We start from the raw sequence: 18758 nt of genomic DNA on the forward strand, positions 1-18758 counted from the left end.
GTTTACGGGAATCTTAAACGTGGTAGTCAAAACGGATGCTAGCCCAAAGGAAGGAGGACATCATTAAGCTTTGAAAAAAGAAAAACTCTAGTTACTGTGGTCAGTCAACACTCTGGTGCAATATGCACTGATGAGCTCAGCAACAACAAAAGCCTTGAGACTACTGAGGGATCACTGATGACAGACAAATGTAATTATGAATAAAAAATTCTTCAGAACATCACCGCCAAGCCAAGAAAGAATAGAAAAAAACAGCATCGGGCCATGTCCACGGGTGCCAAACCTGACAGGACTGTGAGTCATTATTAGGAGGGTAACAAAGGTTACATTTTTGCAGGTTAATGATGTCCTCCATTTTTTTCTCTCTCTCAATGACTGTCTCATAAATACAAACACAAAGCACATCCAATATACAAGTCTTGTATAACCATGGAAGTACAGTGAGGCTGCCGCAACAAACTAGTGTCATTATTACTGCATAGATCTGTGTAAGTAAGAAAAGAGTTTTACAAGTGGACATTTCACTGCACTAGGAATGTAGATGCTTATAATATGTAAACACATTAAAAGCTGTGTAAATGTGCATCAAAAGAAATGTATTCCTAACTTAATTATTCAGAGTTCCGAACATTTTAGTCCCTTTTAGTTGTTTAAACCTTATTATTTTTGATTGACTTCAAGCGTTTTGTTGGATAAATGAACCTCAGTTAAAAGCCCAATTTTACTGTACTTGTTTTCATTGTTTTATAAGAGTGTGTGCCTGGTGGAGGAAAAAAGCAAAGCGTCAGTTTGACTCCTGAGTGAAGTGAGTTAACAGGTTTAGGAACACTGCAGAGTGAGATTCTGCTCAGTGGTAAAATATTGATCTCTGTATTAAACCTAAAGCTGGCTCCACTGAGGTTTTTCGAGGCAGAAGTAGTAAAGCACACCCTGTTACAGTGTGACGTGTCACTGAAGAAACAAATAACTGATCAGATGTTCAGATTTAAGCTGTTGAAAATGACCTGTTGGCCTATAATCTGTGAAACATACATCAAAAATATCTCTCATTAATTATAGGGTTAACCCATTAATCTCTGGCTCTCTTCCACAGTGTGTCTTTGTTGTCTTACTCCCCTCACCCACAGCCGGTCACAGTAGATGGGTGCCCCTCCCTGAGCCTGGTTCTGCTGCAGAAATGTCATACTGCTAAAGGGGAGTTTTTCAATCCCACTGTGTGCTTATGCATCAGATTTTTGGGATTTTCTCTGTTTTATTGTGCAATATAAACCAGCACGATGGAACAGCTGTTGTGATTTGGCGCTAAACTACCTAAGAATTTAACTGAATTTCTATCACAAGGCAGAAACTGGAGCTTTTGACAAAGTGACTTTTATCTTTTTCTATCCAGCTAAAAAGGCTCACTTTTGCTTTAACTGATCTGGCCAAGAGGGCAGCAGAAACAAACCCTTCATAAATCCTGTCGTCTTTAGTCTATTCTCCAATATAAGCAAAGACATTACACATAAAACACACACACACACATAGGAAATCACTTTTTTGGAACAACACCTGGTTTAAAGTCTGACCAGCAGTAGAAACCAAACTCACTGTTTCTGCTTTAGAGCTCCGGATCCTGGTGAAGTAACAACAATGACCTGTAGAGAGGACTCAGGTATGGGAGCTTGTCTTTTTACTCTGGGATAAAGAGCTCTGGCTTTGCTGCCAACAAAAATTCAGTTGGTTCTCAATAATGTGGCTCCAAATTTCTACCTCAATGCCCGGTTAATTGCTGAAGATGAAATATCAAACCAATAAGCGCTTTCTTTATTTCTTATTATTTCATGTCATAACCTAGTTTGACGACTACCCCCCGACTCACTTCTATCCCCCCCTGCTGTCCCAGGCTCCACCGGCCGCTGACAGACACCAGACCCTGCCGTCGTGCACGTCTCTCTCTCTCTCTCTCTCTCTCTGCCTCTCTCTATCTGTCGGTGACGCGCTCCAAGGTTTCTTCCTACCGGAGGCATCAGCAGCAGCAGCGGCGGCGGCGGTGTATCGGTGACTGCTGGCTGAGAGCGCCTGAGAAGAGACACACGGAGGATTGTTCCCAGCTTCTCCCCCCCACACACACACACTCACAAACACCGGGATTTATTACGCTGACGCAATTTGCGGATTTGCGGAGCATCTATCGAATCTTCCGCTGTGTGACCCGGTAAGGTACGGAGAGGTGCGCTCTCTGCTGTGTTTTAGACCGGTGTGTGTGTTTCATTTCCCCGGTAGATGACACGCTCCTGTCAGCCCGCTGAGCGGTTTACTGGAAGGCGCTGATGCCTTTTCTACCCCCTTTCTATCTCTCTCTCGTTACTTCATCCTTCCGAGCTCAGTGTGAAACAGCGGGGTGAAACCAGAACCGAAGCTCTGTTAGTGACTGTTTATTCATTTTGATTAACGGGGACTCGCTATTGACAACTTAACGCGGTGCCGTGGCGCTTTTCAGCCAGCGGGGAGAACAGAGGTGTCTGTAACAACGGGGCTCTGGATCCGCCTATTGTTCAACAGATTCTCCAATTAAAAGTGTAATCCAGCCGGAGTGAGGCTAGAAGTCACTAAGAGTAAAAAAAGAAAGAAATGAAAAGGCGAATAAATGAGGACTGAAAGTGACCAAATAGAGGCTCAGCACTTCTGCTTCTAGAAAATCCAGAGGAGGGGGAAGGAGATTAATTGCAAATGCACATCTGCTCACTCTACTCTTTGCACCTGAGAGGCGGTGTGATGGGTTTTTTCTGTGTGTGTTTGGTGGCGTTTAAATGCTGGCCCTGCTGCTGTGTGAGCTTATGTGATGCTGGTCTTTGGTTTTGGGGTGTGTGCAGGGGAGATCAGCTGTGGTGGAGGAAAGGATGCCCTTGCTATCAAGTCACCTTGACGACCCTTCAGCAGCACACACAGAGCTGCCTTTGTCATTGTCATGCTCACACCAGTCACCTGCTTTCACATGCTGTCATAGCCATGGAGCCATTACCAAATTGAGGGTTTTATGGGTCTGGCTCATTTCCTGGATATTTCCTGGATGTTTAGTTGTAAATTAAAAGAGTATTTCCAATAAACTGAGTGGCGTTTGGTATTAATTATAGTGGAAATTGAGAAAAGGAATGTCAGAGCTATTACGTCTGGCTCTATTGGAGTTTTTAAGAAATAAGAGAGTAATTAAGGGGAAATGTTGAGGAAAGCTAACAAAGGAAGATTATTTTCTTTATAGCTCACTCTACCAGTTTGTGTAAAATCTATAAGGGAAATCCTCATTAAATGTCAAATTAAATAATAATGCAGTAAAAAAAAAGTGTAAATAGGTTTAATTTGAACAAATTACTAGACTAAAGCAGTCTTTAGTTTACCATGTGCTGATGCTGAGAAGCTCAGGATAAACAAGACGTCCTCAGCACCATGGAGAGATGGCGTCAGGGAGTGTTAATAACAAACACTTCCTTAAATCTGATGGTTAGGTGACTCAGGATGAACCAATACCAGGCCTCCGAGAGAGATTCTCTCTGAGCATCATCCAAGTGTTCGAGCTCAGTTTGTTGCACAATTTATTATTTGTTATGAATATTTCTTTTATTTAAATCTTGCCACCTTAATGGTGAAGTGGTATAGTTTTGGCAAGTGACCTGTGACTTGTGAAAATTTGCAGGATGGGAATATCAGCTTTAAGAGATTGATCTGCTATTAATTATCTCGATTAATCAGTTTTTACCTCTTAGATCAATATGATGTGGTTTTGTCTTATCATGAAACCTCAGTCTCCAGAGATATGCTGTGAAATTTGCTAGAAAAAATTGACATGCATTTTTTATGAGTAATTTTTTTAGCTGCACTGATTACAGTTTCATTGGCAGATTCTGATTTTTACAGATTTTTACTAATTTTCTCTCTAAGACCTTTGCTTATAACGAGGCTGCTAGCCACTTTTCCTTTGTTAGCTTCTTTAAAATGTCCATGTTCACTTGTGTGAGGGTGCTTTAAGTGTCTGATTAAGGTTTGCTGTTATGAATGTTTAGGTGGTGGTCTCCCAGTGATTCACTTTGGTATATTTTTTGTTTTCACTCATAGTGAGGAGCTTCCACGCTAACAAGATGTTAGCTTGTAGCTGTGAGTGTCTGTGACTGTTTGCCGGTGCCACTGTGCACGTATTGTGCATGCATGAAATGCATCACCTCATTCTTGAGGCTGCTTACATGAGGCTGACCAGCTGGGCCAAGCTCTGGCTGGGCACCGGTCAGGGCTGAGAACACTGGGAATTGGATGATTTGGGTGTCTGATCAGTTGATCACATCATCAATAGCATGCTACCCATTGACACTTAATTTCATTTCAAGCCAGCATGATTATTCCTTATGGGATCTTGTGTTTTAGTCCTATAAATGAATTTTCTCCCTTCTTGTTCTCTACCAGTGATTGTCTCTTTAGCCAATTTATGCTTCATTGTGGAGATAATGTGTCATCTGGATGTGTTAAATACTTGCATTCTGTCTGCTGGTCTTTGCAGTTACACGTGTTGTTAAAAATTAATTGGTTGCTGCTCACGATTCGACCTAAAGACTATATTACAGAGCAGGATTTTGTCTTATCCGGGTAACTTCAGGGTTAACCCTGAGTTTTCTGTGGTTCACTTCTTATCAGGGTATATCACCATGGTACCTCATGCTGCTCCAGAGATGGTCATGTTCTAGATTTGAAATCAGCAGGTACGACATGCCAACCCCATGCTTCCACCCGTATAATGTGAATGCGCAGAGATACCCTGGTTTACCTTAGTGTGCTGATAACCAGCTTCATATGACTGCTTACACTGATTGCAGCTGTTAGCGTAAGTGAATCCAGATAACAGAATTCTGTAACGCTGGGCTCTGGTTTCCTGCAGTTAAGTCACGAGAAGCAATCCTGCTGTGTGTGCTAGAGTTAATCACAAAAGTAATGTTACTTTGCAGAAAGAGTCAAAATTCCCTACGGGTCTGGAGACCTGTCAGCTAGTTAGCTGATTTGCTTCTGGGGACAACTGCTAAATTTTCAGGGCTTTCCTTAAAGTCCGCAGATATCCGATATAAGACCTTCCATTCCATCCACTGGTAATCTTTTAAGAGTGAACTGTTTTATCTATATGTCGATATCTGTTCTTAGGGTTTGAACTGGTGGGTTACTTTTGGTTCCTAGGGTATTTAAAAGTAGATAGGGAGACTCAGTCTCATCCCTCAGTTTTCAGACCCATCTTCTGTTATCCAGCTTGGATTTAGATTCAGGAGACAGGCACCCTCTCTGCTTTTGACATTAAGGCCATTACATATTGCAAAAATGATAAACTATGAATTTTTCAGATCGGAAAAATCTACACACCGAAAGCATTGTGTTTTTGCAGAAAAATTACCCTCAAAAGATGCACAGTGAAAAAAAATGAAGCTGACATGAAGCAATGATGAGCTGGTCCTGATGTTTCTAAACAAGAAAACAAAGAAACAGAGATTCTGGTTCCAGCTATAGTGTCCAGCTATTTTAAAATCAGTTCAGATTAATAGCTCAGCTAATTGATTACTTGCTTCAGTTCTACAATGTATCAATCAGTGAGTATCCAGAGTGAGGCTTGGTGTTGGCTAGATCGCCCTGTCACGATGCCTGTGAATGAGTGACATTAAAACAGTGTTTCCCAGGAGGCCGTGGAAACACAGACACCACTCATCATCATCAACAACAAACAGTTTCTCTATTGTCTGCAGGCAAACAGCCGGCTGTTACATCATTAACTGACACGACGTTGTGACTGCTGAATATCAGCTCTGGAGTCACTGCAGTAGAATTTGACACCACTCTGCCCAGCGGTGGCCGGCTGCTGAGGTCGCGTGAGGCTGAAGGGATTAGAGCTATGGTGGCGGTGGTGGCGGCTGCGCACCAAATTTTCCCCAGGTGGCCGGGTCGTTGGGGGGAACGAGGCTGATGATTTCTCACAGGACAGAGTGGAAACAATGTGACGCGGCCTCCATCATTCAACGCACAGACACGGGCTCCTCTTTCAGTTTTTCAGATTGGACTGAAAATCTCTTCACTCTTACCTGTCGTGATTGTGTTCGGTGCATCTCATTACACCGTGTGGCAAAAGCAGCCTGTTAGCCTGTTATGCGATTATCCATCCTCCTCGTGTCTTTTGCAGATTTTGCCTCACAAACATTAATTGACCCCACGCTGCAGAGCTCAATGGGGAAGACTGTCGCTAATTGCGGTGGTATTTTGAGATACGGTGGGAGCATTAGGCTCTTCCACCACGGGAGGAATTATTCACTAGAGATGTTTCCACCAGCATTTATGTGTGAGTGAGAGTCTCTGTTTCCCTGGATTTCAGCTCACTGTGGGGACGCAAACCTGAAATACACGTCAAACTGTGGGCATTGAAAAAAAACAAACCTCACTCACTCATTTATAGGTGTTTAAATATGTACACTTGAATCTTGTTTTGAGTATAAATATACTGTTTCATGTCCTCTAACGTCTGACCAGCAGTCACATATCAAACTACATCTGCCTCCCCTCATAAAATAAATAAAAGGCTTGTGTTGTAGAAAATACATTTTTGTTTTTCGTTTGAAAAATAGTGATTGACAAAACTTAATTTTACCTAAAACAAATGCTAGATATTCCATTCTAAACTTTACACTCTCTATTCAATACTACATTCTGTAACAGTATGTTATGAACTTGTATTGGATCTGACTGAGAAATTGGTGTGTGCTGTTGCAATTTATTAATCACAGTTTGCTCTTGGCTTGTTTATCATCAGTCTCTCTGCCCTCATTTCCAACTGGTCACCCCAGATGTCTGCCTCCTGGTCTTGTTGGAGGTTTCTTCCTGTAAAAAGGGAGTTTTTCATTCCCACTGGCACCAAGTGCTTGCCCATAAGTGGATTATTTGATTTTCCCTGTATTATTGTAAGGTGTTTACCTTACACAGTGTCGGGGAGTAACGGAATACATTTACCGCCGTTATGCTGGGCTTACACTGTGCGATTTCTGGCCCATTTTGAGCCGATTTTTGAGTCGTGCGACCGTTTTGGCGATTTTGGCCTTCATCGTGCGTCGTGCATCGTGTAGTATACGTGGGGTAACGAGAAGCGATTAACACCTCACGACCAGCTCCCGATCATCAATCGCTTGGTCATGAGGGTGTCACCGCAGTTTCTCACACTGCGCACGCGCAAACACAAATGTCAGCGAAAAAGACGGCGCAGCACGACAGTGCAGCGTGTGATCTGGACACAAGCGATGGAGGCACTTGTAGAACTTTGGAAAGCTCATCTGAGCCTTTTCGATGTGGCCTCACAAAATTATCACGACCACAACAACCGTGAAAATAGTTGGATAGACATTGCTGCTCAATGCCTGATCAATGTTTTTCATTAGCAATTTAGCAAAGTTGATGGTGGTGGTGTGTCTGTGTGAGTGAAAGACAGAAAGGGAGAGCGAGCGACAGAATTTCTGTTATAACCTTAATTTTATGGACGCACAGTGTGAGCACTCGGGTCGCATCAGAGCACCGGGTCGTATAGTGTGAGACCCTGCATCGTGACCTATGAACTTCTAACCCCTGCGAGTCAATCGTACAGTTTGAGCAGGAGCTGAATCGCGTGACTGAAAAAAAACGCAGTGTGAGCCCGGCATTACGTATTTAAAATACAAAATATGAGTAACTGTATTCCGTTACAGTTACCGTTTAAAAAGGTGGTATATAGAATACAGTTACTTTGTTGAAATAAATGGATCACACTGCGGTACTTTCCTGTTTCATTTTGTCGCGAGTCAGGACTGTTTGGGTTTGTTTGACAGCTACGTTCTGTTGTTCCAGGCTGCAGCGTTACGGTTGCCATGGTTACAGGGCAACGCTCTCTGCAACTGTGTGTTTCCTGGGTGAGAGAGCGCCTTTTTGTTGTTGTGCTAAGCTAATAGGCAGAATGCTACAGGCATAGCTCTAAAGAATGTAGCCTCATGGGCAGTGTAGTCCGTGCTGCAGGGAGAATGGACTGTCATACACGTTATGTGTCTGTGAGCGAGGGAGGGAGAAAAAGGCGAGTGGAAAAGTACGAGCTGTCATCGAGCAGAAACAGGAGCTGGAAGCATGTAAATATAATAATAACCACTGCAGCCAAGAAGAGTGCCTGACGAGCCCAGTTGTAAGTAAGCTATTAAGACTCAACTGTACACCGTGTTCGTGTTTTCCTCCAAAAACAACAAGTTCCGTTATTGTAAAGCTATTTTTCGGCTATGAGCCAGAGGGAACCGAGGTATTAGCCAGAGCTCTGGACGTATTAGTCAGAGGTCCCTTTACTATGGTTTGGAGACCTGAGACCGCAGACCTTCAGTAATAGTAATAAATCACACAGCAATAGTACATTCATATAGTTGTAAAAACCATGATAATATATTAAGTAATCCAAAGTATTCAGAATACGTTACTCTCAAAAATACATTTTCGGGCATGTATTCTGTAATCTGTAGTGGAATACATTTTAAAAGTAACCCAACACTGACCTTACAATATAAAGCGCTTTGAGGCAACTGTTGTTGTCATTTGGCACTACATAAATAAAATTTAATTTTATTGTAAAGGTTAACATAATTGACTAAAATTAGCCTAATGCTGTTTACTAGAAGACTAACATGCGATTAAAACAACAGCCTCATCAAGGAGATGTTTGTTGAGGTCATAAATAAAGAGAAAAGTACAGTTATTTTACCATGGGGTTAGATAAAATCATACTTCTGTTTTTGCCTCCTGCTGACCAGTAAGAATGCAGGTAAAAGGCACTTCCTTATTGGCTTCCCCTTTGCTTCTTTTCTGCTAGTACCTACGTGGCCAAAGCAACATGAGAAGCCTCTCAGGTGCAACATGGCCAAAAGTCATGTGATGTCATTTGTATGCGACACAAACAACATAACTGAAAATTGATGGATTTAATTTTTGTGAAGGAGTCACACTCATGAATCATTGAGTTGCGTCACTGACTGACCAATCGGTGGCATTCAGTCTGTTGACATCACATTTTCGGATTGACTCAGATTGATTGGAACCCCGCCCGAGTAGATACTACAAAAGTACCTGGTACTAGATACTACCACCTAATGGGAAAACTAAAAAAAAAAAAAAAAGTCAAGCTGAGTAGGTACTGGTAGAAAAAGGCTATTTTCTGGTCTGGCCATCTTTTATGAAGAGACAAGGTAAGAAGAACATCAAAATAACATTAAAAAAATTGACCTGATCTCAGCTGAAACCCAGCTGAATGTTGAGAAGGGGATGAAAAAATACATTGTTTGTATGAAGCATCACTTAAAGATTTGGTATGCTGTCCTGATGCTTAAGGTCATGACAAGGGGAATCAATGGAAGTGAGGCAGAGTCCTCCAAAGGATAGCTATTTGAGTTTGTGTGTGAGAGAGGAGTCGCCAGCTGTGTATTGATTGGAAGACTCAGCATTCAGACTGACTTCTGGCTCCAGACCAGTTTTCTCTCCCGCTTGTTCGCTCGCTCCTCACAGCTGGTTTTCATTCGCTGTCACAGAAATCAGACTCTGAGATTTACAACCAGTGCGGTGTGAGCAGGAGGGCAGCGTCTGGTCTGAGGGGAAAAAACAAAATGCATATGCACGTGCTTCCTGAATTCACAGCGCAGTGCCATGCGTTCAAGCTGCAGCGCAGAATAGTCAGCTTTAATGCAGAAAGACAAATGTTTTTAAGGCCAGAGGGTCACTATAAATGCAAGAATGAAATTACTTTGACTGAAGGGGTGAATGGGTTCACTTAAAGGCGCACTCTAGTGATTTATTATTGCACTCAAATAGCACAAGTTGCAAGACAAAAGCTGTATTAGAAAAAAAAACAAAAAACAGGCTGTAACAAACTATTTAGATGCTGTCAGAAACATAGACCCAGATTCTGATGCTTTAACAGCTGTGCTCAATAACTATCAAATCAGAAAACATCCTGACATAAAGCACTTTAAATACTGCTAGGTTTGACTTTTAGGTAAAAACACATATTCACAAACAGAAAAGAGTAAAACATTCTTAAAAAGGAACACATTTTATTCAGATAGGATGGGCACTGGGTCAAGAACATCTAGATGAGAAGAAGTCTTCGCCCTTCTGGGGGAGCTGGAGTTGGAATGGTTCTATCCATTTTCAACTCCCATCTGGAGAGAAGTTCAGACAAATCCAATTTGCCTTCTCATGCTTTCAATGTAATTTGCAACCAGAGTTTTCATAGTAGTGACCAGAGAAAGAGAAGCTAGTAAGCTAAGAGCAACCAAGCCTAAGACAGAAAACCTGTAGAGACAATTATCAGTGCCAAGTAATGGCTGTGTGGAAGGCAGACTGTAGATCCAAATGCAGGACTTGGAGACAGGAAATAAAGTCATAATCCAGCTTTGCTGATCACTCACAATAATACAAAGAAGCCCAAAAAGATTGAATTGAATCAGACGCGTGGATAGCTTGAGGAAGATTATTCCAGAGGTAGGGTGCAACAGAGGCGAATGCACGGTCACCTCTGGTCTTAACGCGGGATCTAGGTCGCACCAGGAGCATTTGGCCTGCTGATCTAAGCGCTCTCCTAGAGGTATAAAAGCTGAGGAGATCTTTATGATAGCTGGGCGTGGTGTTATTTATGATTTTAAAAGTGAGCAATACGATTTTAAAATCAATCAACTTTTGTAAGAAAAACTTTAAACCCATAATTCTCAACACCAAAAGGAATTATGGAGCTACTCAACTCAAAACTCTGGGACCAAGAAAACATTTCATCTTCCTACACTGAGCATCAAGCATCAAGAGGCAAGTCCAAGAGGTGTGTGCTCATATTAGAGCCAGGCAGAAGGCAGTAGCTCAATATCACATGCTCAGCCGTCAGTCTCTACTGTGCAGTCTCTGGTTGGAAATAGCAAATTCAGTCTTAAGTGATCTGTGATTTTCACACATATCTCAGTCTTTAACAAAGTAAAATCAGAAAAGATGTCAGTTGTGTTAATGCTGTAACCATGGCAAGTTATTTTTCTACAAGGCAGGTGTTGCTCCTCAACATAGAAACGTGATCTTTTTCTTGGTTTGATCGAGGGAACAAATGAACAGTCGCTATAAGAGCTAGAATGTTTCTTCTGTAGAAAGCAGCTCTAGTTCAGACTCTGAGACTGAAGAAGGGAGGGCATGTTACCAGAATTAACCTCAGTGAGCCCCTTTCCTGCTTCCTCCTCCTCCTCATGTTAATGGAGACAAAGTCATTACTGTCACTCCAGTAAGCTGCTGTAGCTTTCAGAATCAAACAGCAGCCCCTCTCATATTTCTCTGTCCAGGCTGGAGCTTATTAATTTAATAAATAGTTGTTAGTTAGAATTTAATTTTTTAATCAATTTGTTTGACTGTTGTTGTGATTTGAAACTATATAAATACAATTTAATTGAATTAAGAAAAAGGATGTCTCTGCTTTATATCAAAAACTGTATATTTAGGACTTTAAAGTATTTTGGAGTTTAGTCACAGAGGCATGTAAATGTGCTGTAGGAAGGTTTGATGGGTATTTTATAGTAGTGCAATAGTTAATGAAGCCAAAAGTGGGAAAAACTGCAGTTCCTCAAGTGGGCACTTGAGGCTGGTTCCAAAAGTGAGCAAGGCCCATAGACTTTCATGTTAAAATGCCCGTCTTTATAACAGAAAAAAGGGCACGTGTACAATGTGGTGCAAAAATGATTTTAACCTCTATCATTAGTTTACCATTTAATGGAGCAAAGAGTGAATTCTAAACCTTATCAAAGCTTAAAGTTAGAGCGATGCTCAGTTAAACTGACAGGCAGCTATTTGCTTCTCCTCCACTAACTGAAGTTACTGAACTGGTTTGTGGTGTTGGTGCCTTTTGGAGCATTTTAAATTTTATGATAAAAATATGGATTGCTGCCATATTAATTGTTGTGAAAGTCAAGCCAAGACTGGGCTTCTACTTTGCTGTTACAGCCAGTTTGTGGATGCAGCTTGCTAACCGATGGGTGTCATCAGCCCTTAAAAGCTGCAACTAGCTGATCAGCTTGGCACATTTTTGTTACTCATTTTAAAGTTTTAATAAGCTAAAAATGAATACATTAATCAATAGCTTAAACAATCAAAAGCAAAATAATAAAATAAAATTAATAAATTCTTCTGGTGTCTTAATTGTATGAGCTTCAATAATTGGTTTATCAACAGAATGAATATTTAAACAGCCAAATGTTTGACTCAGAAAAATACACAGCATCAACATGCCCAGCATCATAAGGGCTGTGGTAAATTTTCTGTTCATCGACTGATACCTTAACACACTGAGCTTTTCACTGCTATTAAGACACACATAGTTAGAAGCATGGGAGCACATACAGAGGCAGATCACAGAGCGGCAGCACATCAAAGGAGGATCGGCCATCAGCGTGATGGAGGAAGCAGCCGGAGGGGAAGAAATGCTGTGACTGAAGTGCAGTCTGATTCACACAATAGCTGGTGTGTGTGTGTGTGTGTGTGTGTGCTGTGTGGTCTTTTTCTGGCTACACATCAAGTAAATCTGATTTGTGCTGAAAGCTGCAGAGGAGAGTGGCAGGAAATAGGATTTATTTCCTGTCTGTCTGAGACGCAGCGGCCGATGCAGGCCTGCAACTAATGACTTTCTCATTATTGATTCAGCTGTCAGTTCATTTGTGCTGGTTTCATCCATTTCTTTATTCTAAGTTTTATTTAATCGGAAAGTCCAATGCAGATCCATATACGCCCTCAACCACTAGCCTGGTTTCTCAGAAAATTTGCCAGTAAACTAAACAATAAACAAAGAAATAAATTACAATTTGAAAGTAAACTAAAGATCCAAAAATTTAGAATGTCCAGTTTTACTAGCAAATATGCAACAAAAGACAACATCACATTTGAGAACCTAAAACAAGCCAATGTCCGTGTTTTGAAAATTTATGGAGAGATTATGGAGCAAAAACATTTTGATGTCATTGCTGACAAATACTCCCCATTTATACAGCATGTTTACATATACAGTATATTACATTTTTGGGAATTGGCAGTTTTAAATGGCAGTGATGGAGCTGCACTGCTGGAAGTACATGTGGAAATTCATCAGCTTTTCTGCGTACTTAAAAAAAAAACCTTTTCACATTGGTGCATATTGTAAAATGAATCTGCTCATAGCAATGTCTCTGCAAAATTATTGCCAGCTGAGTTGATTAATTGATGTGGCTCTGTTCTGAGACCTTTATCAAGAAACACAGTCAAACACATCATGCAGCTTACAGAAACAAAACAACAGAATTTATTAGCAACTTTAATCGATTGTGTAGTTTCATTAAGATCACAAAAGGGTGGCAAATGGAGATTATTTGGAATATTTCCCATTTTTAACTTGATTTATTGGTTCTTTTTGATTAATCCTGCCTTTTCTTTCTAATCAAAATTTTAAAACAATAAAAAATGTAAAGTTAGTCAGGCCAGTTTGCACGACAAAAAAACCAAATGAAAAACAAAGTTACATTTTGGGTCTTATGTGATAAGACAACATTTATATTTTTATTAAAATGTCAAAAGAAACAAAGATAAGACAAAAAAAAATACAAGAACAGCTTTTTTAGGAAGCTAGCGCAAGAAATGGTGTGTGCAGTATGTACAGTTTTAAACAGAAACGGTGAAATAAGAAATAAGTGATTAACTGTCTGATCATTTACAGTTTGGAAGATGTTTCATTTTTCTGTTTGATCTCATTACAAATGGAATATTTTATAGATAAGAAGATGCCTCCTTTAACTTGAATCCTTGTATTATTTAGTTCACTCCTTTTAAAAATTGACTTGCTCCTGTTTCAGCAGAAAAAGAGTAACACTGGTTAAATAATTGCCCAACAGAATCTGGAATATATGTGTAGCTTCACAGTTCTGTTCATTTACATTTATTTTGACTTAAAAAACATTATAAACATAAAAACAATACTATAAGGGCATTTACAGTTCAGCAAAACCCCTTCAAAATCTCTCCATATAAATTCTCAGAGTAATTTGCATCCCCGCTATATTTCAGTGGGTGTTTCCTTTGCACATGCCCCGCCTGATATCTTTTTGTGTAATCCTACAGATGGTCAAACAGATGGACAAATATCATCTCCACAGAGCCGCCACTTTCTTGGCAAAAGGAATCATTTTCTTATGGAACAAACTCACTGCTTTGACCAACAATCACTACCTTCTTTTTATGTTTCTAATGTGCCATTTCAGTCTATTTGATTGTCAAATGTTTACCTGGTCTGCATGATCTTCATATAGTTCTAATGGTTGTTCTATCCAAATATGCCTGCAGTAGAGGAAACTGGGCATAGTTTAGATTGGCGTTGATACAAATCCCATACTTTCTGTCAGGGCGACAGATGCAGGAAAAGCCCTCTGGGATTTGTCTGCTTATGGCCACATTGTAGCTCAAACTACTGCTTGACATGGTTGCAGCCTATACCTAATTCATCCTGGCCGCGTTTACTCTGGGCTGTTTAGATACTGGATAGAAGCTCAGTCTGCCCAAGATGCCTGAAGGGGCCAAGTGTGAACTGAATATTAGTCTTTCCCGATCTCTTCTCTTCATGAGAGTGCTGTTTCAAATAAAAGACATCATCTGCTATCCTCTTCTCTCGGCTTATTTCCTTTAAATGTGCAGGCGAGAATCAAATCGCGTGCACATGTTAGGTCTGGAGAGGTAATACTTTTATTTCAATGTTATGAGGCAAGATGATCCCGTGGAGTAATTAGATTGTGGTCTGTCGCTGCAAGCCCCCCTTTTATAATCCCATTTGTGTTGGAAGTTTACGGTGCTGTGGTTGAGGACCACTGGTGGACTGTTCCCAGTTTCCAAACTGTGTGAAATAGCTGTAGCCCGAACAACGTGATCAGCAGCTCTCTCTTCGGGTTTTTAGTCACAGTGTGTTACACATTGCTACTTCTATGTGTGCGTGCACTCATAATGCTGCTGCACGGCTGCAGCTGTAAGCCTGTGTTCATTCATGCAGAGATGTAGAGGCAGGATGCCAGTCCTTGCCAGATGAAACTTAACACACACACAGAAGCCGACCAGAGATTCAGAGAGCGAGTAATGCATCGAGAGCTGAAGTTTGTCCAATGGATACTTGTGCAGAGTCTCCCAATTTGTATGTATTTGAGTGAGTAGCTAAGAGAAGGGACACGCCCGTATCCTCATGTGTGTGTGCATGTATGCAGAAGGAAGCACACCCACACTTGTTTAAATAAATGATTAAAAATATGTAAACTGTTTTGTTGGTTTTTTGCAATAAATGACCAAGAAATAATCAGCTGCTTTGCCAGTGAGTCTCTCTTCCTGCTGACTCTAACTCCACCCTCTTTAAATGCAAATGGAAACATTAATCTTTGCTCTGGTCTGCAGCCCCAGTGAGCTCGGCACAGTTCTCCACCTGCTGCACTTTCTACTTAGTGTCAGCCTCTATTTTCCAGCAGATTTCTGGAGCAGATCAAGAAATAATGTTGCCACAGTGATGGCTCCAACAACAGGACAAGGTCTTTTTAGGGGACAGAGCTGAGTGATGCAAGATACATGAGTCACAAAAAGGGTCTTTTTTGTTAAATGATCCCCCGGGGCTGTTCTTCCAGGGAAATTCATTTAAAATAATGTCCATTTATTGCTTTTTTTTCAGTTATTATTCTATTTGGGTGATAATTATACTGTAGGTTTGCATATATAATGCTTTGGGGATGTGGTTCAGTAAGCTGAGCCCAGCTGTTTCTCAGATTATTAGTGTACATTTAGGTTGGAGAGGCAACCATCTGTTTGTCTAAAAAACCAATGACAGTGAACAATCAACAGTTTGTACTTTTGCAATTTAGAGGTGGACGTGCACAGAGCTATCACTGGAAACCTTAAAGCGTGGAGGTTATGAAGCATGCTTTGCATTTGCATTTGCAGTGGACAGTGATTTTCCAGAGAAGTGCAAGTCATGCTAGATCTTAATGTGAGCTTTATATGTGAGTTCAGATGTTATAACTTTAACTTTAATTTGTATTAGAAGCTTAATAACCTCTCTATGTCTTTCATCTCACACAACATATTTCTCTTTCACTAACTTTAAATACAATGTCAGAAACAGATTGACTACTTATAGTCAAATATTAATAATAGTAATTAGAATAACACCACCACCACCACCACCACCACCACCAATAATAATAATAATAATAATAATGAATTATGATGTATTTGTTGATAAACAAGCCTGATCGCTACAGATTCCATAAGAAGAAAGAGACTGACCCTTGTGGATATACATGTACTTGCATCACACATTTTAGAGTCTACTAAAACGTTGATTTTGGGAAGAAATTGTAATTATTAAATTCATACAAGTTTATGATCAAGAGTGATTTAAGGTGAGTTTAAGTTTAGGATCAAGCAAGGGAATGAATGTAGGTCAATCCTAAAGAAGGACAGCATGACTTCCCATACTCTCCCCCACCAATAACACGCTGGCTTGATCCGCCTCTATCTATCCAGGGTTATATGTAGCTGTGTGAAGCTTTCGGTGACATGATGTGTATTGGCACAAGATTCACTGTGGCAGACCAACACATCCCCACAGTTTCAATGAGGAGCTTTTATATCCAGCGATGTGAGTGTGTGCAAGACACCTGGCAGGAATCAGCAGTGCAGGTTTTCACGTTTTCAGGCTTCCTGAGTGGTGTTTGGGTCCCGCTGTGGATAGGTTTTGTTTTTCTTCGGTTGATTTCACTGCTTTCCCCAGAACTGTCTGATGCAGATAAAACAAATATTAATGCAAAGACAGTTTTCTTCATCCTGACTGTGTTTGACGAATTCGACGCCAGCAGGTCTGTCGTCTGTGTTGTGTCAAACCTATGTGATATAATTGTTTATAACTACATTATATAAGCCAAAATGTATTTCATATAGGGGAGCACCAGACCTGTTTTTTTTTTCAGTCCCGAGACAGACAAAGACAGACAGACAGATAAAGCAAGTGTTGTTTTATAACAGAGACTGAAGCATACAGGGAAAGCACTGCTGCCAGAACTTTTCAGTCATGTCATCTCACTGCTGCTGACAAGTGGCAAAGTAAACACAGGACAACACATGAATTTAGTAAAGCAATCAAAATGATTTTTTATACTTTGTCTACCAGATCTAGTTTTTTAATCAATGTTGGGCCAACAATTATCAGCTGTATCTGAGCTTCAAGCAGGTGCTTGGGGAGGATGGCGGGCATGCAAAGCCTTTCATGTTAGAAACAAGTTCAATTCCAGACTCTAGTCTGCTGTTTTGGCCACAAGAACCCTTTATGTGGATTCAGATTTGTTGTTGGAATTATATAGAACCAAATGAACACAAATAATAATGACCCAAGGTGGCCCGCACTAGGGTCTTTAGGGGCCTGCTTGCCCATTTAGCCTGTTTGGTATTTCTGGTGTGTATCTGAAATGCTAGAACTATCATGCGTAGTAACAAATTATGCCATTCTTTGAATATATAATATCAGACCTGAAAGATGTGAGATTTCTGGATCCAGGGTAGTCTTCCTGAGACCAAAGACAACCTTGTTTTGAACTCATGTGGATATTGTGAAAAACATTCAGTAATACCGCAGTCACTCCAACCGATGCCAGAAACAAACAAATTGGTGTTAAAATTGTTTTTTGTGATTTGCTAATTTGCCAGCTCTTTGATGGGTGTGGCTTTGGAAGTAGAGGACAACATCTGCTTATTGGAAGGTTGGCGGTTTGATCCCCGGCTGCTCCAGTCTGCATGCCAAAGTATCCTTGATCAATATACTAAACCCTGATATATTCAATGGAGTGTGAATGTTAGATAGAAAGCACTTAGCCACAGAAAAAGTGGTTGTGTGAATTAGTGAATAAGACATGTTGTATAATTTGCTTTGAGTGCTCAGGTAGAGTAGAAAAGCGCTATATAGGAACCATCCCATTTTAGTTTACCATCTGTAAATTAAAAATCAAGCCATTACTTTGACAGAACTGTGAAGTGACTCAAAGGTGTTTCCTACAAATATCAAAAATTATGTGCTGTCATTTCCTTAATAGATAATATCAGACATGAAAGATGTGAGATGCTTGGCTCCAGGGTAGTCTTAGTCTTGACCACTAATTTGTAAAATTATGAATACTGACCTGATCTTCAGCCAGGCAGAAAATTGGTTGACCACCTCTGGGCAGCAGGTACATTCTCTAACAAACTATATTTGGCAAAACAAATTTAGAACAGATAAAAATGTGGCAAGAACCAGAGGTTCCCACAAGTGCGCTTAAACTGTGTTCCTATATGTATGACACACCACACCCTGTAGCTGCATCAGTTTGACAGCCACAGGACAGTCGGAGGCAGTGAGGGATGAGCTTTTATTACAGAGTGGACTCCTCCGGACAAAGAAGACGGATCATGACACCATCCAGCAGTGGGAACAATAGAGGGAACAAGCTGCCCGCAGCCTGCCAAACCTCCTGATACACCGACAGCAGCGTACACCCTCTGTCTTTCTGCTTTCTGCTCTGTCCTGATGATCACATTGCGGCTGCCCTGATTTCTGCCGGTTGTAATGTTCACTCTGCTGAGTCAGTGCCAGCCTTAAGTAGAGCCGCAGCAACTGAGACCAAGCAGTGTGACATTTTATTTGCCTGACTAATGTTCAAACCAGT

The 18758-nt window shown here is 40.8% G+C and overlaps 1 protein-coding gene across 3 annotated transcripts in view; it reads left to right on the forward strand.

Moving 5' to 3' along the window:
* Nucleotides 1-1991: 1991 nt before the first annotated feature.
* enox1 (ecto-NOX disulfide-thiol exchanger 1) overlaps nt 1992-18758 on the forward strand; it is a 147592-nt gene continuing 130825 nt past the window's right edge. Inside the window, exon 1 of one of the 3 annotated variants that reach the window (XM_086265888.1) lies at nt 1992-2212. The gene's annotated coding sequence lies outside the window, so the exon portion shown is untranslated. Of the gene's footprint in view, nt 2213-7913; nt 8192-18758 lie in introns of those variants that run through there. The other 2 variants (XM_086265886.1, XM_086265887.1) reach the window with 2 other exon arrangements.

Source organism: Aulonocara sp. 'chitande type north' Nkhata Bay, linkage group LG16 (assembly GCF_057382095.1).
Source record: "Aulonocara sp. 'chitande type north' Nkhata Bay isolate Kocher_YH1m ecotype deep benthic linkage group LG16, A_spYH_male_GT1.1, whole genome shotgun sequence".
Taxonomy (NCBI): Eukaryota; Metazoa; Chordata; class Actinopteri; order Cichliformes; family Cichlidae; genus Aulonocara; species Aulonocara sp. 'chitande type north' Nkhata Bay.